The sequence below is a fragment of the Pristis pectinata genome, chromosome 12 (genome assembly GCF_009764475.1).
Source record: "Pristis pectinata isolate sPriPec2 chromosome 12, sPriPec2.1.pri, whole genome shotgun sequence".
Lineage (NCBI taxonomy): Eukaryota > Metazoa > Chordata > Chondrichthyes > Rhinopristiformes > Pristidae > Pristis > Pristis pectinata.
The window spans coordinates 27,310,981-27,331,320 of NC_067416.1; the positions used below are offsets into that span (position 1 = coordinate 27,310,981).

At 44.0% G+C, this 20,340-nt stretch overlaps 1 protein-coding gene across 3 annotated transcripts in view; it reads left to right on the forward strand.

Annotated features, from left to right (window-relative positions):
- The window catches only part of pwwp2b (PWWP domain containing 2B), a 177,017-nt gene that overhangs the window by 82,678 nt on the left and 73,999 nt on the right, over nt 1-20,340 (forward strand). The window contains exon 4 of one of the 3 annotated variants that reach the window (XM_052027799.1): nt 453-571. The exons of the other annotated variants lie outside the window; for them this stretch is intronic. The gene's annotated coding sequence lies outside the window, so the exon portion shown is untranslated. Of the gene's footprint in view, nt 1-452; nt 572-20,340 lie in introns of those variants that run through there. 3 annotated transcript variants of the gene reach the window in all.

Consider the following 20,340-nt stretch of genomic DNA (forward strand, 5'->3'; position numbering starts at 1 on the left):
CTTACATACAAACTGCTAGCCTTCTATGTTACTGTCTTCATTGGCTCAATATCATGATTAAAATGATTTGTTTGATTAAAATGACTGTTGCTTAACAGTCCTGATGAAGGGTCTCGTCCCAAAATGTTGACTGTCCATTTCCTTCCATAGATGCCTCCTGACCTGCTGAGTTCCTCCAGCATTCTATGTGTCACTCATGATTAAAATAATTAAAATATACTTAAAGTTATTATAGAAAAAGAAGGTTCTAATACAGGAGTTCATGGCAAAGGAAAATAAAAAAAACTGCAGATGCTGGAAAGCTAAAACAAAAACAGAAAACATTGGAAATACTCAGCAGGTTAGTCCACATCTGTGGGAAGAGAAATGGAGTGAACGTTTCAGGTTGGAGACCCTGGTCAAACTGTGGCTTGACCTGCTGAGTATTTCCAGCATTTTCTGTTTTTGTAAAGGTTTACATTCCACTCGTCAACAATCATCTCTTAGCAAGTTGAACACTGGAGAACTTTGAGGTGATCATGCATCTAAGTTGAAGACTAAAGAGATTGAAGATTCTGGAATCTGGAAGAACAAAAGGAACAATGGAAGAACTCACTGGGTCAAGCAGCATCTGTGGAAGCAAAAGGTGTAATTCAATGTTTCAGGTTGAGACCCTGCTTCGGGACTGAGTGGGAAGAGGAAAGGGCTCCAATGCGATCCCACCACCAGTCACATCTTTCCCTCTCCCCTTTCTGCTTTCTGTAGGGACGACTCTCTTTGAGCCTCCCTGGTCCGCAGTCACGTAGGAGCTCATCTGCTTCCTCAAACCAGCACTGCACAACTCTCTGTACCGGATCCTCCTGTTTCAGTTTCTGTTTGTATGCAGGGAGAAGGAGCACAGCCTGGTGGTCTGATTTCCCAAAGTGAGGACGAGGGGTGGCTCAGAAGGCATCTTTGATGGTTGTATAGCAGTGGTCAAGGGTGTTGGCGCCCCTGGTGGAGCAGGAGATGTGCTGATAGTATCTTGGTAACACACTCTTGAGGTTGGCCTGATTGAAGTCCCCTGCAATGATGAAGAGGGCCTCAAGGTTGTTGACCACAGAGTATAGCTCATTGAGTGCAGGCTTCATGTCCGTCTGTGGTGGGATGTAGACTGCCATCAGGATAGCTGAAGTGAACTCCCTTGGCAGATAGAATGGTCAACACTTCACTATTAGATATTCCAGGCTGGGTGAGCAGGAGCTCGCCAGGACCGTTACGTCCGAGCACCATAAGTTATTGATTAAGAAGCAGACCACCCCCCCCCCCCCCCGCCTTTAACTTTGGTAACAATGCAACAATATAAACCCAACACAAATAAACATTCTACATCAAATTTATAAATCCGCCGGCACAGAAACGTTAATCCAGCAGCATTGTGCAGACCTTCACTCTTATTGTGCTTTTCACAACCTCAAATCATCCCAAAGTGCCTTTCAGTCAAATTCACTTCTGAAGTATAATCACTACTATAATGTAGAGTACACACTGGTTAATTTCCACAGCAAAATCCCACAAACAGCAGTGCAATAGTTCCTCACCATGTTTAAAGAAAACCTGGAAATATAACTTGAGTAGCCGTAACCAAGGCTGGAAAATGAGGTGAATTGAAAGTCCCATTTTTGACTGAATACACTGAATGGGTCTTTTAGTGCTGTAAATTACCGTGATTCAATGACCAATTTGTCTTTGTGACATTGGGTGTGGGATAAAAAATTGAATAGGATACCAGGGATAATCCCGTTGCCTCTCTTTGAAATGGTGCCATGGGGTCCATTACCTCCAGTTTAAATGGTAGACAGGGCCTAAGCTTAATAACTACTCTCAATTCTCATTCAGGTCTGCACTGAAGGGTCACTTCAGAATTTTATGTCACTGGAACGGGACTTGAATGCACAATCTGCTTACTCTGAGGAGACAATGCTACCCAGCCAAGTCATGGCTAACATAAACTGTGCTTGCCTTACATGTGCCTTTGGCTGTCCCAGAGGTCCTATGGAGTTTTGCACCAAGGGCTGTTGGAAGGCTGTTGACTTTCAACTGGGGCATTCAATATGATCTTGGAGGATAACTTCGAGCAGCTCTGGACTTACCAGTCCTACTTTCAGACTGTACCTTCTCAGCATGAGTGATAGTAATTAGAACTGACAGGCAATACCAAAGCCACTGCTGGAGTGGCAGTGGTGGGATTATGAATGTAATTATTACTGAGAAAGGGGAGCACATCCATGCTCCATGAAAATCTCCCAGATACCCACCTCAGTTATTCTACTAATTGTTATAGAGGACAGATTGATACCCTCAAAGCTAGTTGGACACTAGAGAAACAAAGGACTGCAGATACTGGAATGTAGATGAAAAAAAGAACAAGATGCTGGAGGAACTCAACAGGCCAGGCAGCATCCCTGGAGAAAAGCAGGCGGTCAACGTTTTGGGTCAGGACCCTTCTTCAGGACTGAAGATAGGAAAAGGGGAAGCCCAATATATAGGGGGGAGGAACAGAGCAGTGATAGGTGGACAAAAGAGGGGAGGCGGGGTGGGCGCAAGGTGGTGATAGGTAGACGCAGGTAAGGGATAGTGATGGGCAGGTGCGGGGGAGGAGGGGACAGCAGATCCACCAGGGGATGGGTCAAAAGTAAGGAGGCAGGCGGCATGGGGGGAGTGGTGGGGGGGCTGCAGGAGAGGGGGAGGAGAGGAGAGAGCGCAGCCAGCCACATGAAAATAGAAAAAATTTCCACTGCATTGGAAGTAATGCAGCTGATTAATCATACATTGCAATCCCCTCGAGCTTTCTCAGGGACTTTTGAATTTAAATTCACATAATTTCCAGTAAGACTGTCAAAAAAAACATTCTTTTACTGTTCTCTCTGAATGCTCCAAATTTATTCTCTAATGACAAACACTTATGTTGCTCTCCAGCAAGAGAACGTAAGTGGATTTCCCCCGTGAAGCGCAATAAAAATTTCAATCTATCTACTATTAAAGGGCGGCATGGTGGCACAATTGAGTGGAACAGTGGTGCAGCTAGTAGAGCTGCTACCTCACAGCTCCAACTGGGTTCAATCCCTGGTGCTACCTTTGTGGAGTTTGCACATTCTCCTGTGACCCTGTGAATTTCCTCCCACATCCCAGACACGTGCGGATTGGTAGTTTAATTAGCCACTATGAATTCCCCCTAGTGTGTAGAGTTTGGGGGGTGTTGATAAAAAATTGGGGAGAATAAAATGGGATTAGTGTAATTGTATGTTTGATGGTCAGCATGGACCCTTTGGGCTGAAGGGACTGTTTCCAAGCAGCATGACTCCATGACTTTATGACTGACACAAGTCAATCAAGTTCAGGCATAAAATTAACAATTGTCCCAGGGTCCACTGATGATCACAGAAGAATTCCAAAGCTCTTCCAGCATCTGTGTGTTGAGGTGCTTTACAACCTCACACCTGAAATGTCTATTTCTAATTTCCACACTATGCTCCTTCGTCCTAGATTCCTCAAAGTACAGTAAAAATCTTCTCTCTATTTACTATTAATACCTCAAACATCAGTAACAGCATCCCATAACCTTCTAAATTCCAGTGAATACAACCCTTGTTTTTGCAACTCCCCTTGTAATTTAACCCTTGGAATCCAAGTATCATTGTGTTAAATCTGCACTGGATGCCTTCGAAGATCAATATATCCTTCCTAAGGTATATGCTCACAGTACTAAAGTTGTTGCCGAACCAAGGCTTTGTATAATTTCAGCATCGACTCTACTACGTTGCATTCCAGTCCTCTAAGAAAGTCTGCAATCAATTAACCCTTCTGATTATTTTCTGCACCTCCTGATGAGACCTTATAGATCCATGTCCCTTTGGACTTTGACTGCTCCTCAATTCCCACTGTTTAGAATGTACTCTGATTTACTTATTTTTGACTCAACACGCAAGCCTTTACACTTGCCTTAATGGAAACCATTTCCTACAATCTTGCCCATTTACTTTATATAGAAATATCTCCCTGTAATTTAATACTTCTATTTATGCTTACTACGCCGCCTACCTTTGTGTCATTGGCAAACTTGGATACGTGGCTTTCTATCCCATGATTTAAGTCGTCTATAAATACAGGAAGTCCCCAGGTTACGAGCACCCGACTTACGAATGCCCGTACTTACGAACGGTATTATGATTAGTTTGCAATCTCAAACTAGATTGGACTTGCTTTCCTTTCAACAACTGCAATGTACATCCTTCTTAGTCAGTAAGATTTATTTTATCAGATTGAAGGGAGCTACTTTTGATAATTATTATACAGAAACTGAAGAAGAGGCTACCAACTAGTCCCTTAGGCTTCAATTAAAGATACATTCCAGTGAACAGCATTGCTTGAGTAATCCTGCAGCCCCAATAATCCCGGAGAGCCTCACAGTCCAAAAAGGTCACCATCAAAAGTATTGCAAAGACAGTTTAGAATATAAAGTAGGGAGAATGCTGGAAATACACAGCAGCTCAGTCAGCATCTGTAAATAGAAAAGGCAGATTAGTATTTTGGGTCAGATCATTGTTTTCCAGTTTTTGTAGTTTTATTGTCTTTATTTTTCTTTTATCCACGCAGCATAATACACAGCAAGAAAATAGCACTGAAATCAGCTTTTATGCAACAGTAGTGCTTTAGGGCAGATCCATTTTAGGCTTCATATCTATTTTTGAAAAGAACTGCAGCCAAAGCATCTTCTGTGTTGATTTTCTGATCCGATTAGTGTTTTCATTTCTTGTATGTTGAGGCTGATGGCTCATGGAATTGGTGAAATGAAGCATGAAGTAGAAGTGGTGTTTCATGAAGTAAAAAAAGAATTTGTACCTAATTATTCCACTGTTCTCTTTATTACCCATCAGTAATTTACTCACTCAGCTGAACACTTATTTTCCCATTTCAACACCAGCATTCAGCAAAAATATTAAATGAATGCTAATTTCATTCAATTTTGCACAGTGTCCTTGTATTGCTTATCCTGTCTCCTCACTTTGAAACTACATAAATATGCATGTCAGGCTGGGTTACCATGCAATTTGACAATTACTCTTTTGTTTGAGGACCCTGTGAAATAACGAGATTGTTTATAAGATACGGTTTGAGTTTATTAATACAGTTCTACTGCCAATAACTTTGGCCTAGAAGTTTGTCTCTGGGCACTAGCACCATGTAGTAGCAGCAGTGTTTTGTACTGTGAAGTTCATTCCATTGCTGAATTTTGGGAGCTAAGTGTTATGTAGAGCCCTAGTTTTACTGACTGGGGATGAATTTCTAGTCATGTGTCATTTAACCATGATGGACAACAGTTTCTTAGTGATTCAGAGAATAAATGAGTCTGGCTGCTGCTCATTCAAATCAGGAAAGGCCCAGAGCTGAATACAGTTACCTCGACTCAGCCCTAGTGAGTGTTATGCATGTTGCAACAAGTTCACCATCCCCAACCTAAGGAATGTCTCGCCTTCTGATTGCTATCTTAGTGACATTGAATTGAAAGTACAAAAATGAAGATGAAGGACAAGGATCATATGATACTTAGTGATAATCTATTAATATCCTGAAGTAATGTAGATAATTTATGCAGCTATTTAGATAAAATATAAAGTATATAGTTGATAGTTGTCCTCCTCCAAGGCAGCAGGGGTCACAGTGATTTTGGGGATTTATCTTACGTCATTGTTTTGTTTCCTGTCTATAAGAGCCATGTTTGCAGACGTGTACTCAGCAGATTTAAAGAAAATTATAAATTTACAAAGGGGCAAAATTTCAGCCCCTACATTTTTACGTGCGTTAAGATATAACAATACATACAAAACAATGAAAATTTAAGTGAGGTCCCAGAGAAATGAAAGTACCTGCAGAACCAGATCTGAGTACATGTTGCAATCTCCAGGAAAGAGGATGATCCTTTGCATGCAACAGTAATTAATTTACTATGTCTGCAAGGCCCACAAGATTAAGCAGTCTGATTTACTTCACAAGCAAGTCCAATGCTTTTGTCTACTTCTCTGAATTGTTTTCTTTTGAACTTCAATTTGATAATTTGATTAAAAATTTGCAATAAAGAACAGTTATAACAATTCTAGAAACTTGCTCTTGGTTCTTAATATGTTAAACATGTCAGAAAATGATAATTAATTTCCTCAGTTGTCAATAAGTGATTCCAGGGATGGGAGACTTGAACTCCAAGGTGGGGTTATTGAAACAAAGAAAGTTGAGAGATGATTAAACATAGGTGTACAATGTAAGTATGGTTTAGACAAGGTAAATAAGGAAAAGCTGTTTCCATGGGTAGAGAGATTGTGGATTAGGGGACACAGATTCAAAGTCTTGGTCAAAAAAGGTAGGAAATGTGAGGGCAATCTTTTTTTTAAATGTGTTTATGAACCCACTGACTGTAAGAGTAGTGGACATAGATAAAAGTCTGGCTTTCAATGGGGAAATAGACAGCAACAAGCAAGAGCAAATAATGTACAGGGCTATAGGAAAAGAGCAGGGGAATAGGGCTAAAAGATTGCCCCACCAGGAGTCAGAATGGACTTGATGGCCAAATGACCTTCATCTTTATCACGACAATTCTATGATTCTGTGATAGCTCTCTCATCCATACTTTGTGAACGATTCAAGTGTTCTGTACTACAATGGTAATGATGTGGTCAGCCTTCAGGAAGAATTATAAGAACATAAGAGCAAGAGTAGGTCGCTCAGCCCATCAAACTTGCCCCCCATCATTCAAAATGATCATGGTTAATCTACCCCAGGCATCTTCTCCTTTGATGTGCCAGTCCCTCGTAGACTTCAATTCTCTGATTTTTTTTCAAAAATCTATCAGCTTCCTCTTTAAGTATCCACAATGATTCAGCCTCCCCAACCACCACCCCCCCCCCCCACCCCGCCGTAGAGAATTCCAGAGATTCACTATCCTCTGCAAGAGGAAAGTGAAATGTGTTTTTTTTCCCACTCTTAACCTGAGACTTGACTACACTGGCATTAAGTAAGGGAGCATTGATGGTCAGAACCATGGAAGGAGAGAAGGTTAATTCAGTGATGTGCCTCATTCAGTTCCTAATCTGTTACAAAATTACCCTGGGAATCTCATTGTAGGGAGTGGGAAAATTGACCCGTATCAATTCTCCATTTTATACTTGGTCAAAGGACGGATGGTCGGGGTGGGAGATGGTTGAGTCAGTCGAGTGGGGGCTTGGACAGGAGAAAGAATAAGATCCATTTACTTTGGGAAAAGTTACCAATGAGAAAAACAGAGCAGACAACACAATGCTATTCATCAATGGGAAAATACAGCATTGTTTCACTGGGTACAATGTCACAACTGAGGCAAAAATAGAACAGCTTTTATCAATTTTAAAGCAGAAAGAGAGTTAAATCCTTTAATTCAGATGATGCCAGAATGGAAGGAAATTCCAGAAAAATAACATAATTACACACTTCTTGCAGCTCACTGTTGCCCTGTTAATGAAGCAAAGTCCCACAAGCACCCCTTTGCTCTGTTGTGAAAATTCAGCAATATAACTGAGCTGGGGTTGATAGAAATCCGAAACTCCCCACAAAAAAACCTTGTATGTAAATGTTTTCATTATTAATTTGCCCTTCCCTCCTACAATACATGTTTAAAATGAATAGTCAACTAGCTGGCTATCCACATAAACAACCTTGCAGAGATCTTTCTTTTGAGCATGACCTGACTGGTATATTGTTTATGATTTTTTTCATTTTTCATTTTATATAATATAGACCAAGCTAGACATGCTTAATAGAAACATTCCTTGAAGTTTATTATTGTAAATAAATGATAATCAAAAATGATTGGTTAGTAAGTGATAATCAAATATTGTTTAATTATTTGCTATTTATTGTTAAAATATTCAGCCTGAAACATTGACTGTGTTTCTTTCTTCACAGATGCTGCCTGACCTTCTGAGCATTTCCTGTTTTTATCTCAGACTGCCAGCTTCTGTAGTTTTTGGCTTTTGTATTAGTGGGAATATTTTTTATATATTGGAGATATTTTCACTTTAATTTATATTCTTGCAAAGAACTTCTTGGTCCTCTAATATTTTTTATATATTGGAGATATTTTCACTTTAATTTATATTCTTGCAAAGAACTTCTTGGTCCTCTTGATTCTACCAGATGACTGGTATCTTTGCATTTCCCATTTTTCCCTTATCCTCTTTTTAGTCCCTTTAGTTTGTTTCGTCGACACACTAATCAACTCCTGCTACCTAAGTACAGGTACTTAATGGAACATCAGCAGTTTTATACCATCAGGATTACTCTTTCTCTCCTGATACTTATTTTACTGAAGGCGGCATCAGTTAGTAACACTAAATGTGATGATGTGGCTGCCTCGAAAAGGTGTGCTGACCAACAGCCACACTTGTGCCAATGTGTCTCATTAGAGGCAGTGCTACTTCATCAGCAAGTGGATGTGAGATTGCCGTAGTGAGGGCCATGACTTCTGGCTCTGACGTGGTCTAGGTCCTAGTCATTGCCTCACCAAATGCTCTCAATAAAATAGCCTATTAAGAATTATAAAGCATCACTTTAGTACTGCATAATGTACACTGGACGGATTCCAGTTCCCAGGAGACTAAATGCATGGTTGGCAAGGAGGCTGTACCATGTGCTGTGCCTTTATTTACTTGTCAGGGAGCAACTCCTCTATCCCTACTGCTGTGAATTAAGTGCTACCAAGAAGCTGTAATAAGGTACATGTGTAGCGGCTACTACCGCGATGCGAGGATAAAGACATGAGTCTGCAAGCTGTGGAACAAGACTGATTTATTTACTCGCCTTGCGCGGGCCTTTTAAGCCGCACGGTTCCCGCCTTCCGAAAACGGAAATGACGTACATGCTACGTCATCGAAATCTTTTCGCATGCGTGGGTTCTCCCCCGTCGCTCGGGGAAGATGAAGGCCCAGCGCCATCTTGGGCCCCGTCGCTCTGACGACGCGCGCCCCGACCGCCGAGCCGGTTCGCCTGTGCGGACAATGAGTCACCGCACAACCCCCCCAGAACCGGCAATACGGTCCCCAAAGTTCACGGGCTGTGCTAGCCGTTGCATAGGTGGTCGGCCTCTGCGTCGCGGTGTTGGGACCTCGACCGGTTGTTGTAGGTCTAAATGGGCCGGTTTGAGGCGGTCCGTCGTGAAGACTTCTTCCTTGCCCCCAGTGTCCAAAATAAAGGTGGACCCATTATTTCTGACGACCCAGAACGGCCCCTCGTATGGTTGCTGCAACAGTGCCTGGGGTGTGCCCCTGCGAATGAGAACGAACTTACAGTCTCGTAGTTCCTTGGGGTCACAGGATGGGGACTGACCACGTCGCAAAGTGGGAATCAGTGCCAAGCTGCCGAGCCTCTCGCGCAGTCTTTCCAGGACTGCTGCGGGTTGTTCCTCTTGCCCCCTAAGGGCGGGTATGAACTCCCCTGGGACGACCAGGGGTGCACCGTACATGAGTTCGGCTGACGAAGCATGGAGATCCTCTTTGGGGAAGTTCAGCGACCCAATTAGGACCTTTTAGGCGGGCCATCAGGGCTGATTTCAGATGGTGGTGGAAACCTTCTATCAACCTGTTTGACTGAGGGTGGTAGGCCGTGGTGGTGTGCAACTGCGTTCCTAGTATGTTCGCTAATGCAGACCATAGGCTGGAGGTAAACTGGGTGCCTCTGTCTGAAGTGATGTGGGCCGGAACACCAAAGTACGAGACCCAAGTTGTGACCAGTGCCTGGACGCAGGACTCAGTCGTGATGTCTGAAAGAGGTGTTGCCTCTGGCCACCTCGTGAACCAGTCCACGATGGTAAGGAGGTACCGCGCTCCTCTTGAAACTGGCAGGGGACCAACGAGGTCGACGTGAATGTGGTCGAACCTTCTACGGGTAGGCTCGAACTGCTGTGGCGGGACCTTTGTGTGTCATTGGATTTTTGATGTCTGGCAGTGTGGACAAGTCTTGGCCCACTCACTGACCTGTTTGCACAGCCCGTGCCAGACGAACTTTCTGGCGACTAGTCGGACAGTTGATCTGATGGATGGGTGCGCCAACCCGTGTACCGAGTCGAAAACACGTTTCCGCCAGGCTGCAGGAACATTAGGGCGGGGCTGACCAGTTGCGATGTCGCACAGGAGGGTCTGCTGACCTGGGCCAACTATGAAACCTTGGAGCTGCAGGCCTGAGACTGCGGTTCTGTAGCTGGGCAGCTCGTCGTCGGCTTGCTGTGCGTCAGCCAGGGCCACGTAGTCTACACCCAGGGACAGGCTGTGGATGGTCGGTCTGGAGACCGCATCAGCAACGACATTGTCCTTTCCGGAGACATGTTGGATATCCGTTGTGAACTTGGAAATGTAGGACAAATGTCGCTGCTGGTGGGCTGACCAGGGATCGGAGATCTTAGAGAAGGCGAAAGACAATGGCTTGTGGTCAGTGAACGCGGTGAAAGACCTGCCTTCTTAAATGTACTGAAAATGCCGGATTGCCAGGTGCAATGCTAGTAGTTCTCGATCAAAAGCGCTGTATTTGAGTTCGGGTGGCCTAAGATGCCTGCTGAAAAACACCAAGGGTTGCCAACGGCCTTCGATTAGTTGTTCCAGTACCCCACCGATCGCGGTGTTGGATTCGTCCACTGTGAGGGCAGTTGGGACGTCTGTCCTGGGGTGTACCAGCATCACGGCGTCTGCTAGGGCTTCTTTGGCCTTAATGAAGGCAGCCGCGGCCTCGTCGTCCCAGGCGATGTCCTTGCCCTTGCCAGACATCAGCGAGAACAAAGGGCGCATGATACGGGCTGCTGCAGGGATGAAACGGTGGTAAAAGTTGACCATCCCAACGAACTCCTGCAGGCCTTTGACCGTGTTGGGACAGGGAAAATGGCGGATAGTGTCTACCTTGGCGGGTAGGGGTGTTGCTCCCTCGCTGGTGATTCTGTGGCCGAGGAAATCGATAGAGTCGAGTCCGAATTGGCACTTGGCTGGGTTGATAGTGAGGCTGAAATCACTGAGGCAGGAGTACAGTCTGCAGAGGTGGGAAAGGTGTTCTTGGCGGTTACGGCTGGCGATGAGGATGTCATCTAAATAAATGAGCATGGAGTCCAGGTCGCGGCCTACCACGTCCCTCAGCTGCTGGAAGGTCTGCGCAGCGTTCTTAAGGCCAAACGGCATTCGAAGGAATTCGAAGAGGCCGAACGGAGCGATGAGCGCAGTTTTGGGGACGTCGTCAGGGTGGACCGGGATTTGGTGGTATCCCCGGACGAGGTCCACCTTGGAGAAGACATGGGTCCCGTGTAGGTTTGCCATGGAGTCCTGGATATAACAGACGGGGTAGCGGTCTGGGGTGGTGGCGTCGTTCAGCCTGCGGTAGTCGCCATAGGGCCTCCACCCGCCGGTGGCTTTGGGGACCATGTGCAGGGGGGAGGCCCAGGGACTGTCTGACCTGCGAGCAATCCCCAGCTCCTTCATGCGGCGGAACTCCTCCTTCGCCAGGCGGAGCTTGTCTGGAGGTAGTCGTTGTGCTCGGGCGTGAAGGGGTGTGGTGCTGCACCCCGTGTTTGGGCATCGAATTCGTGAACTGAGATGCCAGAACTGATGGGAACTCGGCTAGGAGCTTGGTGAACTCGTTGCCAGACAGGGAAACGGAGTCCAGGCGCGGGGCTGATAGGCTGGCTTCTCCCAGAGAGTAAGTTTGGAAGGTTCTGGAGTGCACTAGCTGTTTCCCTCGCAGGTTGACTAACAGGCTGTGGGCCCAGAGGAAGTCGGCTCCCAGGAGTGGCTGGGTGACGGCGGCAAGGGTAAAGTTCCAGGTAAAACGGCTGTCGTCGAATTGTAATTGGACTGTACGGGTACTGAAAGTCCATATTGTTGTGCCATTTGCTGCTTTGAGGGCGGGTCCCTGTTGCCTGCTACGAGTGTCGCGGCCGGTCGGGGGTAAAACACTGATCTCTGCTCCAGTATCGACAAGGAAATGATGCCCGGACTGCTTGTCCCAAACGAATAGGAGGCTGTGTTGGTGGCCAGCCACCGTAGCCATCAGCGGTGGCTGGCCCTGGCGTTTCCCTGAAACTTGCAGGGTGGGCGGCATTGACGGGCCTCTGCGCCCCACCCCTGATGGTAGAAACACAGCTGGTCGTCAGTGTCGTCGTCTGTGTTTCTGGGGTGTGGTCGCTCGGCTGCTGGGACTGGTTTAGGTAGGCGTTGGGCACACGGTCTGGCGATTTGGCCGACGGACAAACTGCTCTCGCATTTGGCCTTCCACAGGACACCTGCCTGGGCAGCTACCTCACGTGGGTTGCTGAAGTCGGCGTCAGCCAACAGCAGGTGAATGTCGTCGGGTCGCTGCTTGAGGAAGGCCTGCTCGAACATCAGGCAGGGCTTGTGTCCCTCAGCCAAGGCCAGCATCTCGTTCATCAGGGCCAATGGAGATCTGTCCCCCAGGCCGTCGAGATGAAGCAGGCGGAAGGTGCGCTTGCGACAGGAGAGACCGAAGGTCCGAATGAGAAGGGCCTTGAAAGCCGGGTACTTGCCTTCCTCCAGAGGAGACTGGATGAAGTCTCTGACCTGGGCGGCTGTCTCCTGGTCCAGGGAGCTGACCACGTGGTAGTACCGTGTGGAGTCGGAGGTGATCTGTCGAAGTTGGAACTGGGCTTCGGCCTGGTCGAACCACACGCGGGGCCGAAGCGTCCAAAAAGTGGGCAGCTTGAGTGCCACTGCGTTGGCTGCTGTGTTGTCGTTCATCGTGTGGGTCCAAAATCCATTTGGATCGTCGGAGTCACCAATGTAGCGGCTGCTACCGCGATGCGATGATAAAGACATGAATCTGCAAGCTGTGGAACAAGACTGATTTATTTACCTGCCTTGCGCGGGCCTTTTAAGCCGCGCGGTTCCCGCCTTCCGAAAGCGGAAATGACGTAAGTGCTATGTCATCGAAATCTTTTCGCACACGCGGGTTCTCCCCCGTCGCTCGGGGAAGACGAAGGCCCAGCACTATCTTGGGCCCAGCTGCTCTGACGACGCGCGCCCCGACCGCCGAGCCGCTTCGCCTGCGCGGACAATGAGTTGCCACACATGCATCATTTTATCACTTTATGTCACTGTTCTTACAATGCCTCAAGAAGGCAGCATCTATCATCAAGGATCCCCCACCATCTGGGTCATGCCCGCTTCTTACTGTTACCATCAGTCAGGGGGTACAGAAACCTGAAGTTCCACACCACCAGGTTCAGGAACAGTTAATCTGTGACAACCATCAGGGATTTGAATCAACTTGCACAACCCTAACCCTACCTCAGTAATGGAACACTAGGGACTACCTCTTGCACCACCATGGACATCTCTGATGGTTTTTTTTTCGCACTAAGGTCTTGTTTTGCATTGTCTTTTGTTCTCCCTCCCTTAACTATCTTGTATAATTTATGTATAAGTTATATTCTGTGTGTCGTCTGCACCTACATGTCTGTGATGCTGCTGCAAACAAATTTTTTATTGTACCTGTACCTCACTGTACTTGTGCACATGACAATAAACTTGACTTGACCTGATATTTTCACAAAAAGTATTGAAGCTGATTAAAATGTCCTCTTTGCTGGTCCAAGTGGCATCACATAACTTGGCCAGAGATAGACCTAGGACCTTACTGAACATACAGTGCACAACATATGGTTCACATATCCACCTGCTGTGTAAACTCACCTGTTTATAAACTGGATCAATTACAAAGGAAAACTGTGTATTTACTGTGTTTAATAAAGCCTGCAATTTACTTTTTGGGACACCCCCCCCCGACACACTGAAGCATGAAGAGTTTGCCATTGGGAGCAACTTCCCTATCCCTATCCTTATGTGCAGTCATAACCAATGCAAGTCTGGACACTACTGTGGGATATGGCCAACACATTAACACTTGTGAGGCCTACTTCAGTGTCATTTACAGGGGACCATTCCAAAGGGACCATTTTAGAGGTCAATAATGGCATTGCCAGTGATGTCCCCATCCTGTGAAGGAGCAAATAAACAAACAAAACCCTTAAACAAGCTGTCCTAATTATTTGGCTATACAAGTGCCAATCAATATATATGCAACTCTTTGTCTTATTTTTAGGTGGTTTAGTGTTAGCTGGCATTTCCTACTGAAAGAAGGCAAATACTGTCCACAAACCTCCACTGATGTCAAATTGTGAGGCTAACTGACTAACCAGTCAAAGCTCCTCTTTCCATTGGAGGTAAAGATTTTCCCAACACATTATATCGTAGAAAAACACTCATGCAAGAACCAGCCAGTATGCACACATTCATTGATACATTAACAATTTAAAATTCCCTGAAAGCTAGTTCTAGTAGGACCAGTACTTTCCTGGGTTAAATCCAGAGTCCAGGGCAAACCAAAAGGTACCTAGTTCAATCCTTGTCTGTAACAGTTGGTCTCAGCCGAGATAAGATTTGTTTGACTAAAGCTGATATCAATACCCCTGATCTCAGAAGGGGCAAAGAAATCAGCTGGGATGCCTTGAACATTGAATCCAGCCCCAAGTGTATGTACATTAGTATCAGCCAAAAACAGTGAATTCAGCTCAAATAGTTTGCTGACCTTGTCAAATCAATTAGTCACAGCTACATCTTCTAATGCAGAAGTCCTGTCTTGTATGGCCTGTGTTCTGTGCACAAGCCACTGAACAGATTATTTCCACATACTTTGAGTATTAGTATTTTGAGTTTGACTTGTAGAGTTTGAGTTTTCCTTCAATGTCAGCAAAAAAAAAGAGCTGGTCATTGGCTTTAGGAAGTGGGGCGGTGCATACACTCCTGTTTACATCAACATTGCTGAGGTTGAGAGGGTTGAAAGCTTCAAGTTCCTAGGAGTGAACATTACCAATAGCCTGTCCTGGTCCAACCATGCAGATGCCATGACCAAGAAAGTGCACCAGTGTTTCTCCTTCCTCAGGAGGCTAAAGAAATTTGGCACGTCCCCTTTGACCCTCACCAATTTTTATCGATGCACCATAGAAAGCATCCTATCCGGATGCATCAAGGCTTGGTATGGCAACTGCCCTGCCTGAGACCACAATAACCTGCAGAGTGTTGTGGACACAGCTCAGCACATCATGGAAACCAGCCTCCCCTCCACGGACTCTGTCTACACTTTTAGCTGCCTCGGTAAAGCAGCCAACATAATCAAAGGCCCCAAATGCCCTGGACATCCTCTCTTCTCCCCTCCCATTGGGCAGAAGATACAAAAGCCTGAAAGCACATACCACAGGGCTCGAGGACAGCTTCTATCCTGCTGTTAAATGGTAGTCTCCTAGTACGATAAAATGGAATCTTGACCTCACAATCCACCTCTTTGTGGCCTTGCACCTTATTGTCTATTTGCACAGCACTTTCTCTGTAACTGTAACACTTTATTCTGAATTCTGTTATTGTTTTCCCTTGTACTACCACAATGCATAGTTGTAATGAAATGATCTGTATGGATGGCATGCAAAACAAAGATTTTCACTGTACCTCGGTACACGTGACAATAATAAACCAATTTACCATTTTACCGATTTAGTATTCACACAATCAGCAGCTCCCAGTAAGGTGATATATAAGCTGATTACTTATTTACATTGCTGCCTTTTTTATTACCAAATCTATGTTTTGTATTTGTTTTACGTAAATTGGTGTCATTGTAACCCTGAGGGTGGGGGAGAGAATGTTGATTATGATTTGGGTTAGTGGGTGGATGGGGTTAGGAAACATGATCAAAACCACTGTGAATGGGGCCATCTCTGGTGTAACTGGGTAAGCTCGAAGACTGGGTGAGTGACCTGTTCTCAACAGGAAGGTCAATAATAAAGGTCTATCAGTGACCAAGTGTGCCTCAGGTTTCTGCAGAATTGTAGATCTAACATCAGTAGTCTAGCTTTCTCAACTTGGGTAATCTGGCAAGTGAAGGGAAGCAAAATCAACCAGATCCTGAAGGCAGAGTTCCTTTTATAATTCAATCTATGGACCTGAGTGATATCCCACCAGCCCCTGAAACTAATCTGCCATGTTCGACTCACCAAGGCCACACCTCTGAAATGCAATTCAATGTCTCACTTCCCTCAATCCAAAGATCTCATTCACACCCCACCCTTCCAAATTCTACCTCTCCAGGGCCCCATTCTGGGTTTTTAAGAGTACAAAAAGCAGGGCACTAAGGCAGTCAAATTCTGTCCTAATTACGTAAATTTATGGATTTTTGCCCACATTACAGATAAAAGTTCGTAGCCAACATGCTCCTCAACACAAAATAGTCACAATGTTGACATATTTTACTAATGGATGCAAGAGCGACAGGAGTGCTCCCCAAATCTACACTCTTTCTTCCCAAAAGGTCAATAATGAATGTCTCCGATGAGTCAGCAGTAAATGGGCCTGAGGCCGAATATATGCTCAATTGGAGCTCTCCCAGATGGGTAGTGGGTGACCTGAGCAGCATTTAATTTCAAGCTGAAAACAGATCCAGATATTTTTTTCATGAAAAAAAACCTGGAACAATGAACTTGCTGTTGAGATCTCGTAGAAGCTTTTAAGAAAATTAATTTCCCCAGATATATCCTGAATGCTGAATATACTGCATGTGCTGTATGTGACACAAAATAATAATGAAAAGTGGTGATTTCAAATGCTACTCATTAGTGAAAAATTTTCTACACTAAACTCTGAAAGAAAAATTACTGCTCGGGAGGGTATTCTCAGATATTTTGATATTTAATCTGCGGTCCAGCAACACATCCCGTCTGCCCTGACCTTGTACAACGCTTTGTTTGAATGATTATTGAATGGCTAGGATCTTTTTTAGAGAGAGCTAAAAGGATTGCAGTCAGCATAAGCAACTCACGTAACTAAGTACCAAACTGCTAACTAAGCTCTATTTTCATTTCTTCCACAATTCCATTTCCTAATACGGTATCAGCGGAGATAGTTCACTCATGGCTGAAATATTTGGTTAAGAGTGCCCTCGAACCACTTGAAAAGAACCAAATATTAGTCATTACTTTTGACAGATAACAGACTGAGATCATTTTCAAACACATTTCCAATTTTTGTGTTTAATTTATAATTTTGTGTGATCCAGTCTTCTAATCAAACCAGTTCCAGTATCATTATAACTGGATGTTGGTTAATTCCATGTGGTAAAAATTGGCCAGGAAATTAGAATTGTGAAGAAATTGTTACCCAAAGGTGTAATTCAAGGTCCATTTATACCTTTCACCAAATGAAATGTGCATTCTACCTGGTCACAGTTGTTTCTCAATAATGATACCTGTTCCCTTTTCACTGGGTCACCTGGGTATTATTAGCTGGGACCTGTGTTGTGTCTGGGTTTGTACTTATGTTTCTGCCATGTTACCTGATGCAGTTAAGCTAACAACAGTTATTTACTTTGAATCAGCTGGGGATATCAGGCAGGAATTCAAGGACACCATCCCAATATCCCAATATACCACAGAAAATTGAACAGGTAAATTATTTCACAATTTGCAGAGTTACAGTATGTTTGGAATTCAAGAGGAGAATGCTACCCTGTCACTAACTGCATTTTTCTTCTGATCTACTACTGTGGGTGTACAAATGACTTTAGACACAGTTTCTAAGTCAGCAAAAACTGATAGTTGTTAGTTGAAACATTTATCAGTGAAGATCCAGTGCTTTTTTTAACCAAAGAACAGTGAAATATGAAGAATCAATGCATACAGGACCTATAGTCATATAGCACCAAAAGCTAGAAATTAATTAAATATCTTTTAAGGACATTAAAACGCACATGGCGGTCACTCTAACAATACATGGTAAAGTTGCACAATGACAGAGATCTTCAATTGAAAGGTTCACAGAATAATATTGTTGGCTTACCCTGTGCAACACAGTGCTGTAAAGTCAGTTTTAGTGCAGCATTCTCTATTGTTCTATTGGAAGTTCTTGTAGTTGCCAGTAATTTGCTTTGCTGGTGTGATCTCTGCTGCCATTCTTAAAGGGACACACTGCAATACCAGCAAAACCCTTCCAGGTACTGGAGATGTTGCTACTGAATGAATGGATGCTGCAGTGATGGGAAGAGGGTGGGAGAGTGGTCCAAGGCAATCGGGGATGAGAGAAAACAGGGCAGGGTATTGATGAACAGTATCTGAGGGAGTCATTTCCTTTATGTATGGTGGCTACAGAAACTTTCCAAGGACCACAACCAGGCACAATCAAGGAGGAAGTTGCCAGAGGGGTCTGTAAAAGGACGTGTGTGATCTATGAATGCCTACACTTAGGGGAAGCTGGCAAATTCTTGTGCCCACTCTGCCTGTGATGAAGTCTTCTCTCTTCAGTGTAGATTTTGGGTAGCCTGTCTATTGCAACAGTGAGCAGTGAACTGTGAGATGTGGCAGAGATGAGCATCAGCAGCCTGGAATGACCCTTTGACTAGGAAGCTGAAAGTAATCGTGATAGTGACCCCTTGGGCAAAACGGTCAAGGTATGCCTGAGGCTGTGTTTGAGATCACAGAAAGTCACAGATCTCAATGTCAAAGATTGCAGTTTGACAGTTGATCCTTTAAGTAGCATTTTTCACCGAGGGGGAAAGGTTAGTAAAGTCTGCAAGTAATGAGAGCTGTTTTTTTCACAGACCAGTGACATTGAACGTCTCATTTCTGTGTGTTGCACTATTGTGGATGTTTTGGGGATGGGGGTTATATGTAATGCCAGAGTAAGGGTGGTAGCATAAACAGAAATCATAGTGAAAAGTCAGGAGTTGAATTTCTCATTTGGTGCTAAGGCACCAAGGAATATACAGAAAATTGCTCTGTTCCATCTTGCTAATTTTCTCTTTTTTTGGAGAGTTGTGCAAAGGAAAATTTTGTCGCAAACCTTGTTCAGTTGCCTTGATTGAGTTTTGTTTTGAAGCCAGTCAAACATCTCATCTAGAGCCAGCCGTCTTGAACTTTAAACTATTCTTCTTAACATGTGGCAAAGGTACCTGCCTAAAACCAGTGGGGTCCTGCTTTAAATATGTAAATTGGGGTCCAATAGCATAATTGAGCTCTAATCCCAATTATAACTCTAGCATCAGTGGGGGAATCCACTCAAATTTTCTTACCAGTGGAACTGATGTTAGAAGAGGTCAATCAAATAAATAATTTAAATGGAACTGAATTTTTGGAGGGGATTTCATTAGGTACCTGACACACTAAATTGCATGTTTAGTATGAGAGTGCAAACATGAATTACTACCCCAAAATGTCTTTGATTTTAGCTAAACTCATTAGTTGCCATTGATCTAGATCTTTTTGCTCTCTGTGGTTTTTTAAACTGTCCCCTCCAAAATCTTATTCAGCTGTCTTCTGATTTTTAAAATGGACCATTTTTACTATCAAAGATTCAGTCATAATTTAAAATAATTCATCTTTTGCTCTAATCATCATACTCTTTCATCAGCATATGGGCCTTTCAAGTCGTTCTCCACAGCACTTCAGTTTTCAATGTCATGGTGTGTACGCAGTTGCCTTGCAGTTTGTTTAAATTGCAGTGCATCAGTCAGTACATTATTGATCTACATGTGCGAACAGTAGGCTCAGTGTATTTTGCTGTAACGTAGTCTTTCAGTCTGTTTACCCTCGTTATTTAAAGTGTTATGTATGATGTGCCTAGCTTGGCAAGAACCAATGCAAATTGGATGTGTAACAGCTTAAATATCACACCCTCTTGCTCGTAAATGAACTTCTCTGTATCAGTTTTCTTAAATTTGTATTCACATTCTAAGGTACATATGCTTGAATTTCACTTACTCAAAAGTATATTCATAAATTGAAAAACTAATGCTAAGCTAATGGTAGAAGCATTAGACACAACTCAAACTAAAAATGGTGTGAGAATCGCAGTACAGTGTGCAGTCTGAGGTTCAGTGTACACATCATGCATCTGCAAAAACCAAGCAATACATGGAAAGAAACCAGAGCCAGCCAAGGATTGGAGCAGTTCTAGAACACAATAGAAAAAGAGAGGGTTATGTCATCTTAGAGAGGTCCAAGGCCATAAATGAACATAAGAAGCCACTTACTTAACCTTATCCCTTTAGAAGTTAATTAAAAACAAACTGAAGGAGCCATTTTATTCTAAGTTTATCTCATTCAAGGGGAGGCTGGAAAAGAAGAGTGTGGTCATGTTTGCTTTTAACAGAACAAAATAAGAAATTATGTAAAAAATCATTCCAAAGAAATTTTGGAAATCTTGGGCACATTTCTACAAATGGTTAGTGCATGAATAAAAAACAATACACAAATAGAACAGTTGCAAA